The sequence below is a fragment of the Platalea leucorodia genome (assembly GCF_965183815.1).
Source record: "Platalea leucorodia genome assembly, chromosome: 8".
NCBI classification, from domain to species: domain Eukaryota; kingdom Metazoa; phylum Chordata; class Aves; order Pelecaniformes; family Threskiornithidae; genus Platalea; species Platalea leucorodia.
This window is the reverse complement of record NC_138830.1, coordinates 1810891-1824484: the sequence shown is the minus strand read 5'-3', so window position 1 is coordinate 1824484 and position 13594 is coordinate 1810891. Positions and strand designations below refer to the sequence as shown.

The 13594-nt window shown below is 44.1% G+C and overlaps 1 protein-coding gene across 6 annotated transcripts in view; it reads left to right on the top strand.

The window, feature by feature from the left end:
* The first annotated feature begins 1476 nt into the window (after positions 1 to 1476).
* PIK3CA (phosphatidylinositol-4,5-bisphosphate 3-kinase catalytic subunit alpha) overlaps positions 1477 to 13594 on the top strand; it is a 40752-nt gene continuing 28634 nt past the window's right edge. Inside the window, exons 1-2 of one of the 6 annotated variants that reach the window (XM_082320321.1) lie at positions 1477 to 1705; positions 6345 to 6978. The gene's annotated coding sequence lies outside the window, so the exon portion shown is untranslated. Of the gene's footprint in view, positions 1706 to 2395; positions 2417 to 6344; positions 6979 to 10951; positions 11019 to 12878; positions 13153 to 13594 lie in introns of those variants that run through there. The other 5 variants (XM_082320317.1, XM_082320322.1, XM_082320320.1 and 2 more) reach the window with 5 other exon arrangements.

Here is a 13594-nt window from a genome sequence, read left to right as displayed (position 1 = left end):
AAACGCGCTTTGTGCCGTACGGGCTGAAATGCAGTTCAAAAGCTGCTCCTAATACCCAGCTGCTGCCGGGCTGTGGCTTTGCACAGGGCCGTTGAATCATGGAGGGGCTGGAGCGTGGCCAGAGCAGGGCAGCGAGGCTGGGGCAGGGGCTGGAGCACAAGGCTGGGGAGGAGCGGCTGGGGGAGCTGGGGGGGCTCAGCCTGGAGAAGAGGAGGCTGAGGGGAGCCCTCATCGCTCTCTGCAACGGCCTGAAAGGAGGCTGGAGCCGGGGGGGTCGGTCTCTGCTCCCCAGGAACAAGCGCTGGGACGAGAGGGAACGGCCTCAAGCTGCGCCAGGGCAGGTTTGGGTTGGGTATTGGGAGAAACTTCTTCCCCCAAAGGGCTGCCAGGCCCTGGCCCAGGCTGCCCAGGGCAGGGGCTGAGTCCCCATCCCTGGGGGGATTTAAAAGCCGTGTGGATGCGGTGCTTGGGGACATGATTTGGTGGTGGCCTGGGCAGCGCTGGGTTAGCGGCTGGGCTCGATGATCTCAAAGGGCTTTTCCAACCTAAACCATTCTGTGATTTTTTTTTGGTCTGGCACCTTCTGTTTTCCACAGCAGAAATGACAGCTACCCTAATTCGTGTGTACAAACATCCTCATATCCGTCCTACTCGTAGCCAAGGTGGGTTAATCTCCCCTCGGCAGCGCAGAGGCATCTCCCCTTACGGCCAGGCCACCCCGTTCCTATTGATTTTCTCCCATTTTGTTGGAAAAGGAAAGCACTGAGAAGCCACTACAAGCTGCAACCATCACCAAGACGCCACGGTGGCCATCAGCCGGCCCACCTGGCAACCCATCAGCCAGCCCCGCTCGCGGTGACCAACTTTCGTGAGATCTTAAAAATGTTCCCATTTCTCAGACGCGTGGCTGCAGGTCGCCATCACCGGCGACGGGTAGCGGAGGCGGCAAGCGGGCAGCCCAGCGCCGGGTGCGCTGGCGGCGACCGCTGCCCTGTGTCCGCCGCTCCCGGGCCGGACCAGCCTGGCGCTCCCAGCCGAGACCCCCAGGGCCCAGGCCGCCATTTTGGGTGTCCGCGTTTCACACGTCACCCCTGCCTTCCGGCCCCTGCCGGCGTTCCCCCGGCAGGCCGCTCTCCGTTAACCAGAACGCTGAATCCACGCGCGGCGGCGGGACCCCGACGGCAGAACCGGGGCGATCCCGGTGACGGCGGCGCGCCGCGCTCGGCCGCAGGGCGGCGTTAATGACGTCAGCGGGCCGGAGGAGCCCCTTCTCCTTCCGGACAGGGCCCCCGCCGCCGCGCTAGGTGGCGCCAGGACTCCGCGGCGTGACGTCACGGCGCGCCCCTCCGCTGACGCACGGCGCGCTGCCCGCCGCCGCCGCCGCCGCCTTCTCCGCTCCCCGCTCCCCGCCGCAGTTGCGCTTCCGGCGGGCGGCGCCATCCCCATCCGGGGTCAGGGCCCCGCTCCCTTCCTGTTTATTGCCCGAGCGGGAGGCGGCTCCGTGGGAGCGGCGCGGGGGCTGCCGTGCCGGCGCCGCTTCCGCCAGTCCCGGGGGACAGGCGCCCGCCCAGGGCCGCGGCGGTGGCTGCGGGGCGGCCCGCGGGGCCGTGAGTGCTGCGGGGAGCGGCCCGGCCCGGCCCAGCCCTGCCCGGCCCGTTGGGGCGGCGGCGGGCCGGCTCGGAGGCGGGGAGGCCGCGCCTGTGAGGTGAGTGAGGCGGGGGTCGGGGCCGCCTGGCTCTCCCGCGGCTCGGCAGGGCTCCCCGGGGCACCCCGCGGCGGTGGCCGGGCGGGGGCGGAGGGGAGGGCAGGGCCGCTTGGCAGCGCTCCCCGGGGCGTCCCGCTCCTCTTCGGCAGCCGGCGGGGAGCACGACCCGCGGGGAGGGCTCCGCGGCGTTCCCCCGCCCGAGCCCGGCCTGTGGGCCCCCGCTCGTAGGGACGCGACCCGGCAGCGGAAGAACCGCAGCGGCTTGCTGCTTTCGAGCCTGGCTCCCCTCGCCCCGAAACATCGCTGTTTTCTGTGACTGGGTCAGCCGCCCTTGCGGCGGGGCGTGTGTGGGCGCGGGGCCGGGCTGGGCCGCGGCACTGGGAGCGGAGCCCCTTCCCGCCGGCGGCGGTGCGAACCGCTGCCGTGCCGTCTCCTCTTCCCAGCTGCAGTCGACATACGGGGGCACATCTGTGCTACCTGTAAAAGCTTTCTTGTTTCGGACGCTCCAGAGATCTGTTTTCATTGACGTTACGTGTGAAGCTGCTGTTTCTTACCAGTACTTGTGTATTTTCGAGTAGACTGAATGTTAACAAAACTTTGACCAAACTAATACCAACTGCGTGTTTGTTTTTCTTTGGGGGTTTTGTTCCTGTGTTCGGTATTCCTGAAGTTATTAAGGTATCACACCTGTTGCTTCTGCTGCCGTTACTGGTATGTCTCTGTAAGTTTTTCTTTTTTTCCTCTAACTTTTTTCTTGTTGACTTTAAAAGTGTGATTGAACAGGGGGTGCTTTATAAACAGTGCCTATTCAGAACAAGCACAAGGGAAGTATGACTGTATGGACTATAAAGCTTTGCTTGTGTGAGTTCTGCAGTTACGAGCGTTCTGCAGCAAACGTGTAAAGGAGCAGTAAACTGGTTTCTGAACTGGATTTTGTGGTAATTAATAGAAGAAATCTGGACTCTGTTCTGTTAGTTGCTTGTACCCTCACATCCCCGCTTTGAGCTATAGCAGGCTTTCAAATTCATCACGCTGGATAAAGTTAGAAACTTTCCCATCGTGATCTGAATCATTCTTGAATGTCTCCCACCTCACAGTTAATTTAGAGAAGTGTTCTCATACTTGTTGCTTCATTTACTTCTATGCTGCAATTCTATAATGCAGTGTAAGAATCAAAGTCCACGTCTTGTTGTGCGTAAACATCGCTAGTTCCTAGGAATATTCCAGTATTCAGGATAATGAGATTTAATGGTTTGTCTGCTATGGGGAACTGACTAGATAAGGTCTTCTGAAATAAAGCCCCATGTGAACTTGAAGTTTCACAGTAAGTAACTTTATTCTCAAACAATAACATTGGCAAGCTTTTCCAGAGTCCTTAGTTATTTGTAAGCATATTTTAGCCAATGTCATCACGTAGAAAAAACACTCATCAACCAAGCTCCTCGTGTTTACAGAGGAATCTATGAAGCCACAGAATTCCTTACGTGATTCATGAAATATTCTGCTTTTTCATTAAGACAGTAAGTACAACAACTTCAGAGCTGCAGCTGGAGTTTGAGTGGAGCAGATGCCTGCATTTCATAGGTGTTAACTTGATGCCGTTCTTAGCAACCTGGAGACAGTGTTTCATGGTTGATTTTTTGTTTTGTTTTGTTTTTAGTTTCCAAAGCACACTAAGCCCAGCCTATAAATCTATGGCAAGGTGTTTTAGTTGTTCGGCTGCTTCAAATTGTTATTCTGTGTTAATGGCAAATTTGTTTTGCTTCTTGTTGCGGTTTACTTGTGTGAATAATGAAACTGAGTGTTGGTTGTTTTTTTTTTCTGGAGTATTCTTTGTGAAAGGTGGTGTAGCTGAGCTGTTTACAAAGCAATTGTGCTTTATTGGAAGTCATAAAGTAGTTCAATACTTAGTTAACTGTTTCTCTGATAATCAGGCTATTCCTGCTTTCTGGAGGCGAAGGGGGGATACTTCCCCCTGGATAACTCACTTTTAAAAAGTCGATGAAAGCTTTAAAATAGGAATTTCTACAACAAGCAAGGGTTTCACACATTACCATCATGCTATCTCGCAAGACCAAGTATGTTGTAAGAGGTTTCCAGTTGTTGGAAGAAAATCACACCTTGAAAAGGTGTTACCGCGTAAAGAATGGACTTTCTGATCACAGCTGTTCTTCAGATTCAGGTGTGTAGTGTGCTTTTTAAGGGGTTGGTCATGTGTAATACAATTTTGAACAACTTTGCTGATCGTCATAGTTTTAACTCGGAAAGAAATTAAAGATATCTATAAATGGCTAGACAACATGCCTAAGGCTGACATTTAGTCTGCAGAAACTGCTTTCTTAAAAATTTTGTAAATAAAAGGTCAATTCATTATGTAGCCTTCTAGGCTTCTGGTGCAGACTGTCTGGGTATCAGGAATACTCAGCTATCTGAACACCTTGCAAATATCAGTCACTTCCAAATAGAAAACTGTTGCTATTGCTTGTCTTGCCTGTTTTGGGGGAAAGGAAACTGGGAATTATGATACGTTAATACCAAATCATGCAAGAAATACTAGCATCTTGTAGATGGGTATCATATGTAGGTTTGCTTTGCCTAGCGGAGTACGTTAATCAAGGTTAACAAAGGTTGTAGTTAATAGGACATTTGAAAAATGTTGTATTTGGGTGAGTGGAAGCGAAGTTTGTTTTTTTTTTTAACTTTGATACTGATGAGGAAACTGATTTTTATGATTTATAACTGGAGCCGGAATAATACTGCAAGATTAGTCTTTCCAGTTTAGTCTTAAAATACCATTATAAAACTAAGTTTTGTCTTATTACTTATTGTTTTGTAATTACTGAAAAATGTGTGAAATCTAGTAAATCTCCCGGCTGAGGAAAAATATGGCATGTGTGCCTTTTTTGTGTGTGTGAGTGAGTTGGAGAGGGAGCATTAGGGAGAGAATAAGAGTTTGTACTTTGGCTAACTGAAGAAACAGCCTCGTGGCTTGTAGTGTAAGCTAAGGTAGGGTTTGTTGGATTTTTTGTTTTGTTTTGTTTTCAGCTTTTTATGCATTGCATTCCATGCTTGTAGGAGTTGTGTCTCATCCTTTTGAGAAGCCAGACATCCAGCTGCTCCAAGTGATGATGCCTGTCTGAAATTGTAGCTATGGCTAGTAGAGACCACAAAAATATTTATGCTAAATCTGGATGGGAATTTTCTTTTGCCCTTTAAGCTGAATATGTCATGGCAAAGAATTCTGTTACAAGTTTCTCTTTGTAGTATCTTAATCCAAATGTGAGCAGTGGAGAGAGAAAATAGATTTGTTTCTCTTGATATTTATTTGGACACCAAACATACGTGAATTGTTTTGAGTACAGGGTTGGCCCAGCTAACCTCCAGAGGTTCCTTCCAACTGAATTTATTCTATAAATCTATTTCTGAATGATTAATGGAGTGTTAAATGAACCAGAAATAATACTCTGATGTATTATTAACTGTTTTTTTTTCCTGTAGTACTGCTATAGTAGTAACTTCAAAAAAAACCCAAACCAAACAAACAAACCCCAACCAAACAGAAAACCCAACACAAAACCAAGCCCAGGTGAGGGGTAGAGGGAATCAAATTGTTTAAAAAAAGGGCGGGGGGGGGCATTATAATAAATCCTGTAAGTTAACTTGTGTTTTACATAGCATGCATTTACACTTCAACTCTAAAAAAGTGTTTTTCTAGTTAATTCTGGATGCAGATTTTGTGAAAGGCAGTCTAGGAAGCCTGTGTATTTCAAATAAGAAATGTGAGGGACAGTGGACATCATCACTTGTTCTCTATTAAAAGCATTCTTTTCTTAAAGCCAGTACAGCGGGGAATAAAGGCACTTGGCAGGCATAACTGACCAAGTACACTCGCTGGGAATGTTTATAGTGTGTTTTTGAAAAGCTGTGCTCAAATACCTGAACTCCAGAAATGTAAAAACTAAATTCAAAGAAACCAGCTTACCTCTGTGAAACTGAAGGGGAGAAAATGATGGAGTACTGCTGAAGCTTTTGCCTCTCTGGCACGTTGCGAGCTGGCAGCAATAGAAGTAAATGACTACTTCTACAGGCTGGTTTAAGAACAGTTGGGTCAAAGATATAACTTAAGGTTCAGCGATCTCTTGTTTCATGCCCCGTTGCTTTTTACCAGTAGAAGGCTAGATATACCTCAAAGAGATTGTTTTTGGGGTTTTTTTTTTTTGTCAACCCATTAACGCGTTTCCTTAACTTACCTTCGTGGATTTTATGTAGGAAAACTTGGGCAGTTTTGCTTACAGCTTCCAATTAAAGAAATGCTTGCAAATGTAGCTTTTGAGGATTGTGAGCCACAAAGCATGTTTGTCGAATAAAGGGGACTTACTGAATTGACTAAGACTTACTGTAAAGTTCCCTGAAATTTGGAAACAGCTGAGTCACATTATTGGCTGTACATTATGACCCTCTTCCAAGGCAAAGAAATGCAGAGAAACGTTCCTTGGGTGTGTTCTCCCGAAGTCCAAACAGAAAAGAAAGAAAACTGGAAGGTTGCCTCCTAGATTGTACAGCATGTCACAAAACTTATCTGTCATTGAGACTTAACTGTTTTTGTTATTTCCACACTAATTAGTCCGTCTTTTGCCAGTACTTACGGTGGCAGTTCATGGTGATGAATGACTCTTGCCCAGTGTGTTCCAAGACTGTTCCTGATTTTTAACTCTTGCTGTTAACCTGGGTCATCGTGGTCCTTCCAGAAACATGGATTTTCTGCTGAGATTGCATTTGTTTTCTTGGAAATGTGTCTGAAACTATCAGCTGTTTAGCTGTCGGTCCTTGCAGAGGACACGAAGTCTGTGAGCAAAAAATTACTCCTTGTTGCAACCTGAGTCCACCTTTTAGCTATCAAGAGTCAACAAAGAAACAAGTTCTTGAACATCCTCAAAATGCAAGAAACCTTGAATGTTACTGAAAAGAAAATATTCAAGATTCAGTATTTCATCTGAGACTAATCAACCATAAGCAGAAATACCTACCTGTTCCGTCATCTGAATCTAATAGAACAAAATTTTCTGTACCTTGCGACTTTGACATCTGACTTACTAGAAAAGTGATGAGACCGATCTCTGGAAAGGTGTAGGCAAACTAAACGCTGAACGCTTGAAAATACAAGCACAAAAAAAGTAAGAATGAGCAGAGAGTAAAGGCCGGTGTACCAAGCAGGCAGAGCGGAGTTGAATTGTTTCTTTCTCAAACTCAATAAATACGCCTTGTGTGATGAGGTATGTTATTATCTGGCTTTGGTGCTTGCGCCATTAAGTTACTTTTCATTAAAGCTGGAAAACACTAACTTGACTCTGGAATACAGGCATGGTTTAAAAGATTAAAGTTAATAGTGCTAACATAAGAAGTTTCTAGGTAGAGCTAGCTCCCTGTGGGAAAAGGGAAGTAAAAACTTCCATTCCAAATAATACTCTGAAATACGCTTGTGGTGGTCATTTAACTGCTTAGATTATAAAACATACCACTTATTCTTCATTTTTGTATTTATGTTCCCAGCTCTTAACAGAATAACAGGAAAATGTTGTGGCTGGATTATAAAAGTGGAAGCGATGCTAATAAAACTGGAAATTGCTCTTCTGCCTTCTGAAAAGTTTGTGGATGTTGAACAACCAGTTCCACTTACCAGTTTATCAAGGCAGTAACCACTGGTGGGAGGAAAGTGATTAATATATTGTATTTTATCTCCTTGCAATGTCATGCTGTCACCTCTGAAATCTCCTTCAATTTTGACGTGGAGTACTGTAGAAGAGCACTTGTCCCAAGAAAATCTCTAGTGTCTAAGTGGAAGAGCGAACTTTTAAGCAGCATCCAGACATCTCGAATAGTCTTGATTGCGGTGTATAATTGAGGATGTGCCCGCATAGGGTGCCTGTGAGTGCCACTTTTAGTCTAGCAAGTTTGTTACCGAGATTGATTTATAATAAATTATGTTTGTGTTTTGGTGTAAAATAGTAATATGTGAAATTGAAATGCTGTCGTTGTAGATGATAACCAGTTATGTGCATTTTATGAGAAGTAGTCACTAGCTGAAAGAAAGCACTTAAAGTCGATTTTTAACATTTTAATTGAGAAGGTAAAGTTTAACTGTTTTTCTGGTGTTTCACTGCTTACCAAGGTTGTGGTTAGTAAAATTCTAATAAGTTGTCGTCTTCAACTTCCTCTGAAATGGAGGATAAAACACTGATGTCGTTATCGCTGCTCAGCAGCACTCCCTTGATCTCAGATACCTCCAGCTTGGAATGTTTTGACACGTAGGGAAGGATGGCATAACTACCACCAAGAGATAAAGGATGGAAACGGAAGCCAATGAGCAACGAAACGGCAGAGTTGATACATGAAGAAAAGGATAGCAAAACTTATTCCTGGCTGTGGAAACTCTTCTTAAATCTGTTGTCAAATTACTTTGCAATCCAGCTCTTCAACTCTTCTTTCATTACCTCTTTTCAAAGCCTTTCATTGTACATCAGCAGATAGGATAGTATCGCAAGCAACTGCAAGGTGATACGAGAAGTGTAACCATTAGTATAGCTTCTTATCTCTTGCTGGCCTGGTATGTGAGCAGGTTCTTTATTTAAAGAGCAAAAAAAGATGATTTGCAATATAGTTGCCCTTCCCTAATTGGTGGGTTTTATGGGTTGCAATGAAATGCAAAACACTTAAGCTTTTGTGGTCTCCTGTTCCATCCCAGGGTTAAACTTCACCAGGCTGAAAACTGCTTTCAGTCTTTTTGAATATACACACCTACAAAAACATGAACGAAATGTTTCCGAAGAACCCTGTATTAAAAATACTTCCTTGTTTGTGCAGATGTGTAAAGTTCTCTTAATAGCAGTGACTGACTACTTCCAGTATCTTTCTGGCCTTTTTTTAAATGAAGGTCTTTTTAATGTATCCCTCTTACAGAGCTCTGATTGTAGTCGTAGGCAGCATGTGCCTTAGTCTCAAAGTGTTTGGTCTGGATATGAAAGCGACTTTCCAAGCTGGGAAGTTGAGAAATCTTTAAACTATTGTGGAGATGTTGCTGGTAGTCACTGTTTAAATGCCTATGAGCTTATGTCACTTTCTTCCTTGGAAAGTTCATGTTAATTGCAAACATTATCTATTTAGGCAAATATTAGCTGTTTCTTTCAGATGTAGTAAACACAAATTGCTGGTACCCTGACCTTGTTAGAGAAACAATTTGGGTAACAGCTTGACGTATAGGCAAAAGAAATGCACTGACAGCAAGCTTAATGTCTGAGTAGCCCCACGCTTGAAATCATGCTTTCGTGTTTGCCCAACATAGGGTTTGCGAAGCAGATGCTTCTAACAGATATGTACAGAAATGATAAACATTTGATTAAACATGCTGAAGAACCATTTGTCACAGTTTACCATAGCTGTTTTTATACTTCGGGCTGAAGCATGCGGGACCTAATGACATACATAGTCACAGTGAATCATGTTTGTTTGCACTTCTTGAACACAAATGCAAATATGTTAGTGTCTCGAGTCATGATTGTTGCTTTGGCATTCAGCCTGTAAATGCAGAGAGGAGTCCTGTTCCACCAGAGTCAACAGCTAAAACAAGAATAAACCTACACTCCTTAAGGTTTCAGAGAAACTTTGGTTTCTTTGGAACTTAGGTAAAGCAGTCAAATACGCTTACAAAATCAGTAACTCAGTCAACATTGCTTCACCTAGAAGGCCCAGTTTTCTGATGTGCTCAGGTGCGATACCTTTAGGGAGGTGAAGCCTGGTGGGAGCGTGTAGTGGTGCCAGATGTTTTGCAGCCGAACAGTACCGCGCTGCGCCAGTCGCACACTTGGTGCGTGGGGTAGGTAGGACAGTCTCGGTCTGCTGCTGGAGCCAATAAAGGTCTGGTGATAATCTTTTATGGAAAACGGTTGGTGCTTACCTTTCAGCAGGGTTATCCTCTACTGCTAAATAAATATTTAGTTAATCACCATTGGCTCTGTATCCCAAACAAGTCTACTAGGGAGCAGTACTTCATTATGTCTGACTGACTCTTGAAAAGCCATGGTATCTTCCTGTTGTGAGCGTAGCTCGTGTAGAAGTAGGCAACTGCTTCTACAGCGCAGGGTTTGCAAGGAACTGGATTTGTTTGCCCGCTGTTTTGTTCCATGTGTCTTTGTATAGGACAATTTTCTAAGAACTGTGTTAATATTAGCTGTTTATAGGGCAAGAGTATTAAGCTGCAGAATTGAAATTTTTCATTAAGGTGGCTGTGCCTTTGTGTTAACTCTGCCACAAACTTCCTCCTCTCAACAAATGGCTTTAAAAAGGGAGTTAAGAAATACCTCAATAAAGAATGTATTGTTTTGGGTTTAGTTTTTTTTTTCAGTTTAGGAGCTTAAACAAAGAAAAACCTACTTGCATGGCTTTTGCTGAGGCATGTGGTTCCTTGCAAATGCTCTGTCAAAAGTGAGGTTGCATCCCATCCTCTGTTTGCCAGTAAATAAAAGATAATGATTTTTGCTAACGGTATTCAGTAAGTCCATGCAGACTAAAGCCATAAATGCTGTTTGGCTACAGAAGTCAGTTAAGATAGAATAAATGGAATGCTACTTTATATTTGGATTATGGAACAGAAACTTCTGTCTTCCAGTTCACTGCTCTATGCTTAATATTAAAAATCTGCAAAGTTGCAAAAAATACTGCTATCCACTGCCACTCCAAAACTTTTTTTTCTACACATTAGTTGCGTTCAGGGTCTGGAGTAATTTAGTGTGGAAGAAACCCTTTATCATAATTTACAGTTGCTGTTGGACTCCATCCTAAGAAATGTTATGTGGGAAGTACACAATTTGCTATAGGTCAGCCTGAGTTTGATGTCTTTTTCAGCTGCTTCTTGGTAAAGGAAGGGCTCACAGGGTGGATCTTTTGAGTAAAGATGGATGTAAATTAATAAACAGAAGCGGGCCGAATGTCAGTCAAATTTTCTTATGAAGACACATTTCTTTGTGCCTTCTGTCCAGAGGAGCTGGTCGGGTGAATGTTGTAGGCTGGACCCTCTTGCTACTGCTGCTTGTCGGGGAGAGGCAAGCACAGCGGTACCTCCGGTGTTTCATTGCAGTTCTGTCCCTGCCCTTTCAGGCATGGGCAGTGCGAGAGGAAATCTTTCCTCTTTTTCAGTACAACTGGAGGTTCATCTTGCTGCAGGGGAGTTACTTCTAAAAGCCGAGGTGACGCGCCCGGGGGGATCGGCACCAGGAAAGGCCCGGCCTCTGGGTTACAGCTCTGCTGCGCAGCTGCTCAGGTTAGGTGAAGATCGGGGCTAGGCCAGAGCGCCGAACACCTGGGTTCGCTCTGCTCCGGCTCCTTGTCCTTGTCTGTGTGCCAGCGCTTCCTGTTTTTAAAGATCCTGTTTACTGTCAGGGTTCCAAATATCCCAGGAAGGTGGGAGGATGGGAAGAAACGTGGAAAGAAAAGTAAACAGCATTATTTAAGGTGGAGTTTTATATCTTTATGTATGTATTCAGCATTTGTTACCTGTCTGATCTAGCTTCATGAAAGACATTCTAGGGTAGTCTTTTGTTTATGTCATCTTGCACTAACTTCCAAAAGCAGAACATCTCTGCATGTGAAAGCTGACATTGAAGCTGTTAGTATTTGTAGCAAGGAGCAGAATATGGTTTGTGGTGGGCTTTTACTTCATGTTCTTTCTGATATTCAAATAAAAAAAAAAAGTTTATCACCCACATAAAATAGAGTATTAAAGAAAAATATGTAATCAGAGGAAAACCTTATTTCTATTGGTATGAAATGGCACGTTGCTCCGATTTTGTTGCCAAACTTGAAGGCTTTTGATTTGGAGAGCTTGAAAGAATTTGCGTGCCGCTGACGGAGCTTCAGAGTGCCCACCGAGCTGTGGGGGAGCAGCTCCAGCAGCACACAGCCAGCTGGGAGAGCAGTTCTCATCCTGCTACGTAGCAAGCCAAGCTAATCGTTGAAATAATGAGTAAGCAGATATGTGAAGTGTAAAGAGAAGATGCATTGCTTTTTTAAGTCTTTGTTGTGCTTTACGACTACTAGTCTTCTATAAAGAGCAAAATCCTTTCCTTTGAGGTGAAGCTAGAAATGGAATTACTGAATGATTTCGGACTCAAAAGGAAGATTTAATTCCAGGCTTTTCTTTGTTTAACAAAGAGGAAAAAAATCTGCCTTTAACTGGAAGAAAATGTTCTAGGACAGACATTCTGCTCTTGGTATGTCATGGGATCCCTAGGGAAAAAGCACAATCGTAGTGGGAGTTGTAGGGGTCACCAGCAACTCGCAAATGTTTCTTTCTCGTGATCCTGTTTTCATGGCTCCCAGATAGTGAGTGAAGCTACAAACAATATGCCTGCATGGATGGGGGAGGGCGAGCAAGGGGATTTGAAAATAAGAATTTACAAATGTCTTTTGGTTTTCTTGGAGAGAGAAAAAAAAAAAACACAACTCCAGCAATAGTAATTCTTTTTAAACTGTTCATCTTGTTTTCATTTCAGCTGTTTGATCCTATATTTTTTTTTAGTAACAGATAACGTACATACATATTACCTCTTGGACAATACTTCATAGTGAGCTCTTTTCAGGATGACCTGACCATTGATTTTATTCATGGTATCTGAAAGTCACTACAACCAGAATCCAAGAATGTTATATTCTGAAAAAAAAAAATCTGCATGTAAGATAACTCTAAAGAAAACAGCTGTGAAATGTAGTCAACCCATGTTCTCATATCTAACTAAACTGAAGCTTCTTTTCACTAATTTCCAGTGAGATTTTACATTCACAGGAAAGAATGATCTTTTATTTCTGCTGTACTATAATTGTGCAGATGCTACCAATAATGTTAGGTTTTTTTAGCTCTGTCTAGAACAAGGTAAAGGTACATAGCACTGTTTTTTTGCAGGGGGGAAGAAGTAGGTAACTACAAATAAAATTGGTAGTGTTTGGACATACTTGCCTGTTTCAGGAGGAAACAAAATGCTAGGAAGACCTGGTTTTGACTGTTAAATCCTTCTGTTTGTTTGTTTCCCTTGAGCTGCTGTTGGTGATCAGATAAGCAATTCTGCGTATCTGCGCCTTTTCTGTGAAATTAATAAAGATGAAAGTCATACGTAAGAAATATGAAGCCATAACTGCAGTACAACAGTCTCCTGCTGTCTATTCTAAAGAAAGCAGTATTGCTGCAGCTTACATCTGTGCAATAAACGTTTTCACAGAGGACAATTTCAGACATCTTTGTACTAGTCTTCCTGGATTTTGGAAAAATGCCAGCTTGGCAAGCAGGAAGAACAAAAGGACAGTACTGAAAATATCTAGTCTGGGGCAGTCTTACTGTCACCACGCAGCAGGTTTGGACAGCAGCAAAATTGGACAGGCAGCTCTGCCCAGTTTTCTTCATGGTGAGTTTTGGAGTGCTTGATGTGTCTGAAGATGAGAATAAAACATTTTGGTCTTTAGAAAGTTTGAAATGTCTGGGACAAAGTGGAATATAGGTTTTGCATTCTGGAAAGTGTTACTCTTGTCCCAGGATATTTTTTTTTTTACTGTTTTTCCCCTATAACTTTTGTTTCAGGGAGGGATTCCACAAAAGTTAAAAAAGCCTATTTGGGGACATACCTGCAGTTGATATTCTGTCAGTTTGATAGAGAGTCAAGAAAATAATATAACCTACGCATGAATGTGCAGTAAATCGGAATCTATAAACATAGCTGGATTGTTTAATGAGTAGAAGACTCTTAAGGCAATGCTAAGAGTCTAGAGGAAACTTCTACCTGGAAAAGAAATCTAGACGCCAATCCTAATGAGCAGCTCTTTGATACCAAAGATACCGCATATTATTAT